General features: G+C 35.3%; 1 protein-coding gene across 2 annotated transcripts in view; it reads left to right on the top strand.

The window, feature by feature from the left end:
- The window catches only part of LOC116723173 (uncharacterized), a 31701-nt gene that overhangs the window by 6434 nt on the left and 11804 nt on the right, over nt 1–13463 (top strand). The window lies entirely within an intron of this gene.

Genomic DNA, 13463 nt, shown 5'->3' with positions numbered 1-13463 from the left:
GGTTTGTCTGCATCAGTGAAAGACTGTCTTCCTGCTTAGCCTCAGGGATGAGTAACAATTCGTTTATACATTCAAGCCTCCACTGAGCAGAGCACCATTTTTGTCTCGTTGTGGAGAGATAAAAGAATATATCTCCAAAACTAAAGTTGGATGACAATAAGCCAACTTTGCTCTCAAGTGATGACGTGAATACAGCAATGTTGGCTGTGTCAAAGTACTTTGAGTATTTTCTACTCAAATACATGACAGCATACACATTTCTTACATATACACACGGACTGCTGCAAACTACTTTTTCTGACGTTTTTTGAGATTTTTATTTTTTATTTTTCCAGGGTCAGCTTTTGATATTTTTTCTTTTTGATTTTTTTTTTTAAATGATCACTCCTCAAACTCAAGTGGGTACTGAGGTACCTACTGTTGATGTTTGTACAGACAGCTGATAAAATTGCCAGAATTGCACATCTGTTTAATATTTGATGGGAGTGGAGGGCTGTTGATGCCTTTCTGTTTCAATCCCTTTGTAAAATAAATGGATTAATTACAATAATATCAGGGTCCTGCCTTGGATCCTAATATTCTTGGCCGAGTCTTGATATATACTGATGGCAAAAAGAAAACGTTCCCCACAACATCAGTTGTCCTGCAGTGTATCATAACCAAGGGACAACCTGTTCTCTGCTCAGCACCTCGTGGAACCACTGAGCCTCTGGGTGTGCAGCTGTGAAGTGCTGGCACATTCCTGAAGAGGATCCCGACTGAACATCTGGTCCCTGGCAGGAATCGGTCAAGTCTCCAGCTGTGGTACAGCAACACAGCGCACAATTTCTCGCTGGGGTGGACATCAAGGGATGAGACAACCTGAGACAGCGTCTTCACTCCATGATCTTCCCTGAACAAATGTGATCACAGGGGCTGAGAGCAGAAGTTTTGTCCTGATGAATCAAAGCACTCCATGTGATCTTTTTAGTTGATCACAAATATTGCTTTATGGTCCTTATTCCAACTATATGTTTCTTTTCCATCAGTATATACAGCAAAAAGCAATACAACCCTACTCATTTTACAGAATACAGCCTGTTCATCCAGACGTGGTAATTTGCTATTCTTTTGTAAGAGTAGATTCGCTTATTTAATAATGCATTAAGGAGTTTTTGGTTTCCAACACCCACAACGTAGGGCACTAACATCATGTCAACAGGTTAATCAGACATTTATATGGAATTTATAAAAGTATACAGACTGGATTATAAATATCATCAAATGCTCAGTATCCCCAAAATATTTTCAGCCTAAATACCCAGCCATTTTAAATATTACTATCAGTTAAACATCTCAGATTTTGAGCTTGTTACAATATCAAAAGTGAGAAGTTATCTAAATCTAAAAAGGTGAATTTCCGCTCTTAATTTTAGATCCCACACCTCAGTAGGGCTTAAATTAAAAAATTAAAAATGAATAAAATCAGAAGAGAAACTTCACTGTTTTTCTTCAATGTCAGTGCATTTGTTTTGCGAAAAGATCTGTAGAGCTTTGCATGTCGTTTGTTGGAGATTCCTGAGGACCCAAGAAGAACTGAGATCATTTGAAGTTTTTCATCTGTTATAAGTTGAGGTCAAAGATTTGAGGAGTTCCTAGATTTTGCTTGTTAATTGTCTCAAACACAATTAAAGGCAACAATACTAGTAGTCACACAATACACAATATCGTAATGTTTTTTTTTTTTTTCAAAATACAGTAAAAAATTATTATACAAGGAAGAATCTGTCAGAAATCGGTAAAATACAAAAGCCATAGCTGTATATGTTTATATGAAGTTAGTAAGTTAATATACTCAATAGAGATGGACTGACTATCAGTATATTATGAGCTACATGAGGCACAGCAGTAGTGCTGTACTTACCCACACGCGTATGGGTAAGTATAGCCACACGAGATAACTACTACACGTTTTCCATTCCCACAAGGCAAAAAATAATCAACTGCTTCCAACTATTGAGTCACAAAAAATAATGCCCTTCATGACTTGAAAAATAAAGGATTGCCATCCATCACAGTATTAAAACTATAGTTTGCAAGCTACTGACTGGCAACCTGAGTAGATACCCTGACTAATTTACACGTTTAATTCTACATTTTCCTTGGCAAAATAAGTGCATTCATTAAATCCTTAAAAATCTCTAACACATATTACATTTTTTTTTTTTTTAAATTTATGTTAGTATTGTTAGTGAAAGTGTAGGTTTTACACTCAGCAGCAGTGGTTACCAGTGGGTAACTACATCGTTTTGTAACTTTAATTTGCCCCTTTTACACACATTTAAAATGAGAGTAATAATAACATGCATAATCTATAATAACAAGACATGGTTACAAGTATGTTCAGAACTACTTTAGATACGTAAACATATTATGGCACATCATGCAGACATCAGTGTCTCAAGGGACCCAAAACCTTGTTTGGTCATTTCCTCAGTGAGGATAAGTGAAGTAAAAAGGTTACCATGCACAAATGAGCATCCTGGAGGAACTTCTGCCTGTTCTGCCAGACCAAGCACTACACTCACATTAAGAAGATGTGTGTGGACTTCACAATAGGGCTCCATGTGAAACATGGACACTGTGGGTAAAACAAGGCTCCATGACCTCTACCCAAATTTCCAAATAAACTGTTTGCAGCCTTGTTTGCTGTAATAAGAGTATCAACAATGGATGCAGTCTTGTGTATGTCGTCATTTCTGCAGGAATCTTTCAGTGGACTGAAGATGGGCAACATTTTGTAGAAAGGGTTGTCTGCTGCCTTTAACTTATCCACCAGATGAGTTGGGGCCATTATTTCATGAAAGCGGTTGCTTGTTGCATTTGCGATGGTTTCACTTTAGACATGACAGACATATGACCAATACATGTTTCTCCATTGAAGCCAGAAGTGGGCAGAATCACATCCATGTCCAGATCAAGTACCTTCCCTTTGGTTTGTATTGAATAGGCATTTAACATTTCAACTGAGAGCTCCCTCCGAATAGGAGGATATGTCAACACGAACAAATCAACGGGGTTGTGTTTAGTTTCTTTAATGAAATCTGCGTTGGGCCATAGGTCACAAATTCTGGTATATTGGATGTGGCTGGTAATTGTGACTTTTTAAAAACTCAGTTTTGAAGGGTTTTTTTTTACGTTTTTTATATTTTTTTTATTGGGTTGCAAAGTTTCATTTTTATCTGCGCATTTTCTTGTAGGGCATCGGTATCTTTTAGGCACCTTCTTTTTCGGCTTGGCGCTGTGGGAGACTCATCATCACGGGTCATCTTCAGTTTTTTTATGACCTTTTTGGGGTATCATTGATCTCGGCATCTTTTTCTTGGTCGTGTGGTCTCATTTATCACAGGGAACCTTCTTTTATTTGCATTGATGCTGTGGGAGACTCACCAAGTAGTGGCAATGGTTTTCTTCCAACACAAAATGTTGCAGGAGTGAGAGATGAGGGACGGGGGGAACTGGGTGGATGGGGTGGGAGCGGAGGACGTTTGTGGGTAGGTCCAGATTTATAATATTAATATCATTATTATTCGGTAAAGTCATTTCTGCTTCACCATACAACAGTTTAGCAGGCAAATGGCCTGCTTCGGCTTGGAACTCTCTATCTGAGCAGTTGCTATAACTGTCACTTTCAGTTGCATCTTTTTTAACTTCAGAAATGATTGTAATGTAGCACACATCAATTTGGAGTTCTTTAAGGTGTAGAAGATCCAAAACATCTGGTAGTTTCAAGCTGTGTGGAAAAATCCACAAGATAAATAAAATTAACAGCCGAACTCTTGGCACCTAGCATAGCAATGTGGTATGCTAGCGACAACAAATATCGCCATTTTTAGACTTCTTTTCTTATGCTCAAAAGATGCATGCAGACATAAACTTCTCATTTGTATATTAATATTAGATCTTTTAGAGAATATATGTACAAAACATTTCAGGTAAATCAGTTAAAGTATTTTACTCATTTCCTCTTGTACACGTTTGAGGCGGACTTTTACCTTCAGCAGTAAAAGGAAATAAAAGGGTCTGACCATGTGACCATTCACACTCGCTACATAAAGTTCATATTGATTAGAATAAATTACATAACTATATATAAATAACACCTCAATTAGCTGCACAAAGCTAGAGCAACACTTTTTTTCAGAGGTTTTTTAAAAAAGATGTAAGGCAACAATTGTTGCTGGTAGGATTAAAAGGGTTGGCTGACTAATAGCAGCTTGTCACTGTTCTACTAAAAGTAAAACAAAAATGTAAAACTGCCTTTGTTAAGAACCTAAAAACTTATTCGTTTTGTTTTTGCTAAAGTCTGAGTATATAAAAATAATGGATATATATTACATAAGCATTCTGTTATGATTATTGTGTTAAAACAGAATAATTGCTGCTTTTCTGCTTATATTATTAAAACACCAACAGGTTTTAGAATTAAACATATATCAAATTGTTAATCACAGGAAAGATGTATCAATTTATTTTATTGTATTTACACATTTTTTACATAGACATGATAAATCTGATAAATTAAGTAATATGGAAGAACTATACTGTTACACACGTGCTATTTGCGATAGCATGTGTGTAATACTTTGTCAGAAGTTATATTTGTAGCCTACTCTCTGGTTATACCACTGCGACAAAGCTTAGCATGTAAAAGTTTTAAAAGACGATTCATTTTCATCTATATAGTCACTGTGGCTTTATAAACAGACGTGTTTCTGTTTTGTTAATTTTTCCATTGAGTTTAAGTCTTAGTTGGCTTTGCTCCCTCTCCTGACTGTGCTAAACCACGTTCTGCCGAGCAAAACGCAACGTAAACCCTGAAAGAAAAGTTTTTGTATACTTGTAACTTGTATTAAATCACTGACAGGGACAGGATGCATTGTCTGTGCCAGAAAATGTTAAATATTAAAAATTGCTATAGACCATAATTATAGGTCAGTTATAAAAGAGCAAGAACAAATGATCGGTTTGTGATTTTAATGATTGTTTGGGTAAATCATTACCTTACCTCTCTTGTCAAGTTTAGGTCCATGTACTTCAGTCTAAACAATAAGTGCAGTTAGTTTTCTTTTTAATTCACATCATCTTGAGTTATCTTATCACAAGCTGTAAAAAGGTTTGAGGGTGATGTAGTTCAGTTGTACACATGCCTACATATCCAGTCTCCATTATGTGCTGTGAAATTAACTAGAGTAGCTTGTAGATTTTCTGTACAGAAAGGGCACTTGAATGAGTTTTTCTTTCATTGTACTTCCTGAAGTATAAGCTGACACTTTGTTTTGCTTTTCCTATGTGTAATTTGAGAAAATTAGTCCCAAGCAGTTGTAATGGGAAAAGTATGGCTTTTGTTGATGAGGGTCAGTGTTGACAGCATTTTGTTTATTTTACAGAGCACATTTCTAGAATATGTTAGATTTAGATTGTTTAGATTGGTTGGATTGTAAAGTGTTCTACTTTTACATGCTTTCATGGCGTACATATCTTGAAATCAATATTCCAAGTAATTGTTTGATAATTTAATCACTCCACAGCAGATGTCTAGATCAGCTGATGGTAACACACAAGCACCCTCTACTGGCCAAAAGAAAAACATCCATAGAGTAGACCAAATTTAATATTTGTAGTATTTCAAAATTTATAATGTCTGCGCGAGAGAAGATTAAAAGAATTCTGGGAACCTCTGTGGAGAAATGTATTATAAAAATATAATTTCATAGTAATGAGGAGTTTAAAAAAGTACTTTACATACTTAAAATAATTATCTTAAAAATAGCTGGATTTATGTGTGAGTGTTTTCCATGTTTGGAAGGTGAGAAAATATGAATTAGAACAAGCTAATATTCAAATGAAATGATTTTAACATTTTGTAAGATTGTAATTAGCCAACTGGTAGGTAATAGTTCTAGGTCTGGGAGTAAAAATTATACTTAAACAGAATAACTAAGCACTTAAAGGCTTGGATCTTGATTATTGGGTGTGCTGTTTTAATAATTATAAGATTTAGTATCTTATAAATCTTATATAAGATACTTTGTAACAAACGTATGCACACATTTTCAGCAGCAATGTCATCTATTCACAAATGAACTTTCTTTTTTACTCAGGCTGTTCCATGAGCTGCCACACATATAACTACTGTTTTGCACGACGTGCAACTTTGCAGCATAGGTTCAACCTGTCTATACATTCAAACACATAGCACATAGCTAAATATTCAATACAATTTTTGCCAAAATGTTAATTGTATAAATGAAAATTTACCTCATCAAATTCACATAAGCACCATTCATATACCTTTGAAGTATATTAGAAGTTGTTGAAATTATAAATTCATTGACATTCATCTTTCTTTTTCTTTTTAAGGAAAACTACAACAAACTCGTGCGTTTCATATTTTTTTCTTGGTGGCTTTCAAACCTGCAAACTGAATGATTTTCACCCGATAGAGCTACTTTAGAACCATATTTAATTTTTATTACTTTATTGTTACCAAGTATTTTTACAGTAATTTGCTTAAGCATCATCAAAAATAGTCTGATATTTTGTGGAATATTATGGTTTAGATAAATGGTAGCAGTTTTTGTGCTTTTTTAAAATGCAAACTAGTGACTATAGATGACTACATAGAGGATCTCCAAGATGTTTATATCACCTATTATTTAAAAAGGTGACTACAGTTTTGTAGATGCAAAATTAAAACACCAGATACCAGAAAATTGAGGCAGACGTTCATGCATAGGTTCATTCATAGGTTAAACAGGTCAGGCTATGCAGGCTTGGGAATTTTTAAAAAAACATGACACTGAAGACTGTTTCATTGGCCTGCTTGAACCCTGGCTTATAATGAACTTGGTTTTTGTTTTGGATAAGTAAAGAATTGGTCTGACTACAACCTGGTAACCTCGATCATTTCTGACATTGTTTGAAACACGAATAACTGGCCCTAAACTACTCTGTTGCTCAAAACACATTCTGAAAATGTTTTGGTATAAATTGCCTCTTTTTATCCCACTGCAGACGCAAGGTAGCCACTCTTCTGCTCTAACTACCGGTAGTTAGACAAGATACCTTAAGATAAAAGGACTTTTTAAATCAAAGACTGGAGTTGTCGGGACATATTTTGCAAAGATTTAAACAATGTTTTCACACAGTTAACATGCTGCAAAAGTTTCGTAAACATACCTTCTGATCTGCTCAGAAGCAAATAAACAAAACACAGCAGGGTTAACATATGCTAACTACAATATTTTATTAGACTCTGACCACAGAGGCAAACAGGAAACCACTTTAGTTAGTTTAGATTAATTTGTTTGATTTCAACAGATAACAGGGATTCTTGTTGACATTTAGGACAGCTTTAAAACTAACAACAACCTGGATAAAGTCAGAGACTCACCAAAGATGTCTAAGTGTACAGGTGATTCCAAAGTCACCTAAGATAAGATAAGAATTTTGTCCACAGCTTTTTGGGCAAAATTTTAAATCCTTTTGGGGATTAACTTTCACCAGACCTTCTGCTCAAATATCTCCTAAGATTTATTGAATGCATACTAAGTGTTGCATGTTAAGTTGCTGTCAAGATTTTCTTAAGAGTATATATTCTTTAGCTATAATCGTGTGTATAATAAACCATGAGTCCACTGTACCGTAAACCCATAATTATATCGATTGGAAATAAGGGTTTAACAGCTGAATTTTCTGACTTTGTGCCATACACTTAAAAACTAAATGACATTGTTACCATTAATGATGCATCTTTGTTTGGATCAAGTCAAGTAGCAAAATAAAATACTGAATAATCTTGTAATTTATATTCCTGAAACTACCTGCACAAACCTGATTATGCAAATTAAGGCCTGAACATTCTCCAAAAGAACAGCTCAAGGCTACATAAATAAAGTTCTTGTCAGCAAAGACAAGTCATAATTTTGAAGAGGTAAAGTGGAGAACTCCAAACACCACACAAGAAAAAAATGTCCTGCCCAGAATATGCATCAAGAACAAGCAAGAACAGAAAGACAACGTTTCTCTGTTGTATGTATTGGCTTTTAGTCTGAACAAGAGAGCCTGAAGACTTTCATGAGCCATTTACATGGGTGATTGACAGGAAGTATGAATCTAACAAGATAAGAGTTGAAATATTTTAAAGAAAAATTCCTTCACTCCTTCATTTTACCTTCATTAAGGTAAAACATATGTGTATAGCAAAAGACAATTTTGATCAATTCAAAACAAAATTAGAAGGTTGTAAACGCAAATATTACAGTTAGTTCAAGAATACATAAAGACATCATGACAGAAAACATTACAAAGCAAAAAGTATGCAAATACACAACATAAATAACTAAACAGGAGAAAATAAGGGTAGGGTTGGCTTATGTGTGGCTTTCCTGGACTGTGATATTTGGTAATAAATCCTGAATAAGAATAAGCCTGAGGAACTGATGGTGGAACATTTGATTTGTATGATCCTAAAGAAACGCATAAAGACGACTTTCTTAAGAAAATAACCTCATTTCCAAAGTCATTGTTGATTTATTTTTGGAAGGGATGTTCAGTAAAGACAACAGAAGAGAAAGAATGTCATGCATATATGCAGTTAATGCATATTATACAAAATTTTGCAACAATTTCTTATCTAACATGATAATGACCCAAAGCACATATCATAGATTACAAGGGAGTGGCTTCAGGAGCAATTTGAGTCTTTGGAAAGACCCAAAAATCTCTTCACCTGCATTTCCAAACTACCTGACAGAGGTCAAGAAGGATATGCCGATAACAAGTGGGAAATGCTAGAAAGCTGCTTTTCCAAGCTTGCAGAGATATCACCAGGAAGACTTAGGGGTGTAATCGGTGCCCAAAATGCTAAAATGTTTTTTTTATAGAAATGCTGTACATGTAACTTGTTCTTAAGTTTACAAAAAATGATAAAATTTGTTAGAGGTTCTAGTCCTTCACTGGAACTGGTGTTAGCCAGGTCTGATTCTATCAAAGAACCGGCTTGATTCTCTACCACCCAAGAGCAACGTCATAAACATCTCATCCAGTTGATATTTGATCCTAGTTGTCTTTTTTTGTGTGTGTGCGGTGGATCACTGTGGATGGAAACATTTCAAAAATACATATATTGTTTACCCCAGTTTCACAAACTGTTGCCTTAAGTTAACAACACCATTTTATACAAAAAGTGATGGTTGTGAATAATGCACAATCTTAAGCAGCTGACGTTTCATACACACCATGCTCCATAAATGCTGAAAAGATGGTTAAACACAACTTAATAGGAAGTTTTCTCAACACTACCAATGTTGATAATAAGGGCAGCTTATAAGACCCATTTCCCTAAACTCCACAAGATAAGAGACAGTTAGCTTGTGATATTCTGCTAAACTGACATTTCATTATTGTAAAGTGCTGTGCTGTTAAGGATTTATGTTTTAAATTTGACCAATCAAAGATGATTAGTCAAATTTAAAACAGGTCAAAGGACCGGTTTGTTTTTCTACCACCCTAAAGCCACCTCATAAACATGGTGGCTTTGAACCACCATGGCATTTTTGATTGTCCGTTTGCCATTTGTTCGCCTTTTATGTCCTGATGAAAGTGATAGTTTCCTCTGGTCCAGCATCAAACTGGATCTTGTCAACATTTAAATTGTTGGGGCCAGAGGTTTAACTTTTTCAGTGGAAACACAGAACTGGAACTGGTTTGGTGAAAATGGCCCTTTTGTCAGAAAACAGAATGAAAAACAAGGAATAGAGAAAGAGCAGGAGTACCGTATTTTCCGCACTATAAGGCGCACCACATTATAAGGCGCACCTTCAATGAACGGCCTATTTTAAAACTTTTTTCATATATAAGGCGCACCGCATTATAAGGCGCATAGAATAAACGCTACAGTAGAGGCTGGGGTTACGTTATGCATCCATTAGATGGAACTGCGCTAAAGGGAATGTTAACAAAATAGTGAGATAGGTCAGTCAAACTTTATTAATAGATTACAAACCAGCGTTCTGAAAACTCCGTTCATTCCCAAAACAGCTGTTTTATTATTTTCCCCTAGGTAAAGTAAGTGACGTGGTATTTTCGTGACACAGTTTATCTTTTAACAACAGCAAGGTGTAACATATAGTGGAGGGGAACTTTTCCTTGATTCAATAAACACATAAAAAACAGTCTGGGGGCGTGCTGTGGTGGCGCAGGGGGTTAGCACGCCCCACGTTTGGAGGCCTTAGTCCTCGATGCGGACATCGCGGGTTCGACTCCCGGTCCCAACGACCTTTGCCGCATGTCTTCCCCTCTCTTCTCACCCTCCTTCCTGTCTGCCTACTGTCGAAAAAATACAAGCCACTAGCGCCGCAAAAACTCTTCGAAGAAAAAAACAAAAAAAAAACAGTCTGATACTGTTACTGTAAATCAAACGTTAGTGCAATCACAATATACAGTACAGACCAAAAGTTTGGACACACCTTTTAATTAAATGAGTTTCCTTTATTTTCATGACTATTGACATTGTAGATTCACACTGAAGGCATCAAAACTATGAATAACACATGTGGAAATATGCACTAAACAAAAAAGTGTAAAACAACTGAAAATACCCCTTATATTCTAGTTTCTTCAAAGTAGCAACCTTTTGCTGTGATTACTGCCTTGCACACACTCTGCATTTTCTTGATGAGCTTCAAGAGGTAGTCACCTGAAATGGTTTTCACTTCATAGGTGTGCCCTGTCAGGTTAATAAGTGGGATTTCTTGCCTTATAAATAGTCATGAAAATAAAGAAAACCCTTGAATTAGAAAGGTGTGTCCAAACTTTTGGGCTGTACCGTATATCCACTTCCGCACCATTGATTTGTTCATGTTAACTTCTCTCGCTGCTGCTCTATTCCTGTGTTCTACTGCGTGACTGATCGCCTTGAGCTTAAACTCTGCGTCATAAGCGTGTCTCTTAATAGGAGCCATTTTGGGGTCTTTACACAAAACCCAGCGTTCACCGCGCGCTTCTTCTTCTACGGGGGAAAATGAAGTCGGCGGCTGCTTACCGTAGTTGTGAGACCTGTTGTGGCTCAATATTGGTCCATATATAAGGCGCACCAGATTATAAGGCGCACTCTTGGCTTTTGAGAAAATTGAAGGTTTTTCGGTGCGCCTTATGGTGCGGAAAATACAGTATATTTGTGATGTGCTTTAAAGCAAGTTTAAGTTATAAAACAATTTCCCAGGTTTTGAACATCTCCACATGCTATACTATCAGAAGATGGAAAGCGTTTATCATAACTGTAAATCTAGCAAGACTTGGCCATCCACCTAAGCTGTCAGGGTGTGGCCGAATTTGTTGGGAGGCGAACTTCCAACAAATCCTGGCCTTTTTGAGAAAGTACCAAGAAATGCTAAATGCAGGGCAGTGCTGGAAGAAAACCTGTTGAGACTCAAGATTTGCTTACAGCAAGACAATAAACCTAAAACATACAGCCAGAGTAACAGTGGGACAGTTTAGATCAAAACATATTCATAGTTTAGAATGGTCTAGTTAAAGTCCAGAGTTTTTTTAGAAAACCATTAATCCAGTTCCTTGTATTTTGCAATTGCGCACTGCTTTGTTTTGGTCTATTCAAGAAAATCCCAATAAAAGGTATTAAAACCTGTGGCTTTACCTATAGGCAATGTGGAAAATTTCAAAGGGTATGGAGATCTTTGCACGTTGATGTCTCTAAACTATAACCCACCTGCTGTGAAGAGGGAGAATTGGTTTGTGTAATACTTAGATGATTTGTTCCAATTCAGCAGAGGAGAACTGTTTAAATATCAAACTGGCCACAACAGAGATTCAGAATGCTTTTTCTAAGCAACAGGGTATTGATCTCTGAATTGAGAAGTGGCAACATTTTTTGGACATTCGTTTAATCCAATGAAACATCTGCTTTTTAGAGAGCTAATAATATTAATATTATTATATACTCTTTGTTTTGAGAGGTAGGATCTGCAGTAGTTTGTCTTAACGATGCGAAAATCAAATAGCCAATGATAATGGGATTATCTTTGTTCATTAAATGCACAAAAATTGAGAAGTCACTTTTTTCAGTGTGTAAACACATCAACATACATCATGATATTTGTTTTTATAGCTCAAGAACATACATAAAAAAACATCAATCAGCAAACAAATTTTTTTTGTGCAAAGTCTTTGTGCCACGTTCTAGTGTGTTATATCTACAAATAATCCTGTTGAATTTACTGACCAATGACACCAAATAATTAAGAAGTGCTTTCCTTTGTTACATTTTAGTTGGACAGAAGAAATCAGTTAGCTACACAGACACTGTTGATATAAATATTCTCAGAAAGATGCTTCATCTCTCAAATACATTAAACATTATCTCAGTGTGTCTCTGCACTACACAAATTACATTTAGGTGCCATTAAGGTGTGAATTTACCACACAAAACAGATACCAATGATTTCATGATGTCTACATTCATTAACAGAAATGAATGAAAAATGTAGAAGTTTGCAAATACTAAGTACCCGCTTAAAATTGTGGATATGTGCAAAAGACAAAAACCCTATGTCAAGTAGTACAGTTTTTAAAATCAGTTTTACAAATTTATTGTTTCATAAGGCTGTTTTCTGTTCAAAGAGCTAATTTAGTTGCAAATTTTATTGCAAGTGCTGAAAGTGAAAAGTAATTAGAAAACATTGAAAATAAAAAAACTGAAGTTAAAACATTGTTAAACTGTTTAGCATGAATGGAAAAGTACACTTTTTCAAAGACAGCTTTGAAATATAAGCAAAATGACAAAAAGATGAACTGAAAAATGTGTAGAATTTATTCAAGGGAAAAAATGTCACAGTACGGAAAAAATCTCAAGCAATATATCCATTGTTTTTTGCTGCTAATTCATAAGGTTTTTCTTATTATTTATTCAGCAGCGAATATGAATTTATTCTTTCCTCCCACTCTAGCAAAAATGTTTTATCTGTAAAGTTCACATGATTAGAAACTTCTGGATCTAGTCTTTGTGTCTTCACATTATTGTATTTTTTTTTTTAAGAATTTTAAATTATTTTATTTCTTTTTCTTTTATTTCACAGCTTTTACTTTCATAGAAAGTGAAATGCTACCTAGCTGAAGATCTTAACATAAATCATGTAGACTGATAAGTTAATTCAATGATATAACTTATTTAGTTATATAAGTTCAGTATGATATTTTTTTTCTTGGTTACATAACAGCAGAAATTACCTCTAAGAGTTACTGCACTGAAACTAGACATGATTTTCTTGTACACACCAGTCCAGAAATAAAAAAAATGAAAGTTGTATGCACAAATGCAAGTAAAAAAGATTGTCTTTTAGATAAGAACAGTTTTTTTTACCAACATCTTGGAGACCTGATCCCTTCTCCTGACCATAATTCAT

Source organism: Xiphophorus hellerii, chromosome 1, assembly GCF_003331165.1.
Source record: "Xiphophorus hellerii strain 12219 chromosome 1, Xiphophorus_hellerii-4.1, whole genome shotgun sequence".
Taxonomy (NCBI): Eukaryota; Metazoa; Chordata; class Actinopteri; order Cyprinodontiformes; family Poeciliidae; genus Xiphophorus; species Xiphophorus hellerii.
This window is presented reverse-complemented; position numbering and strand designations above follow the sequence as displayed.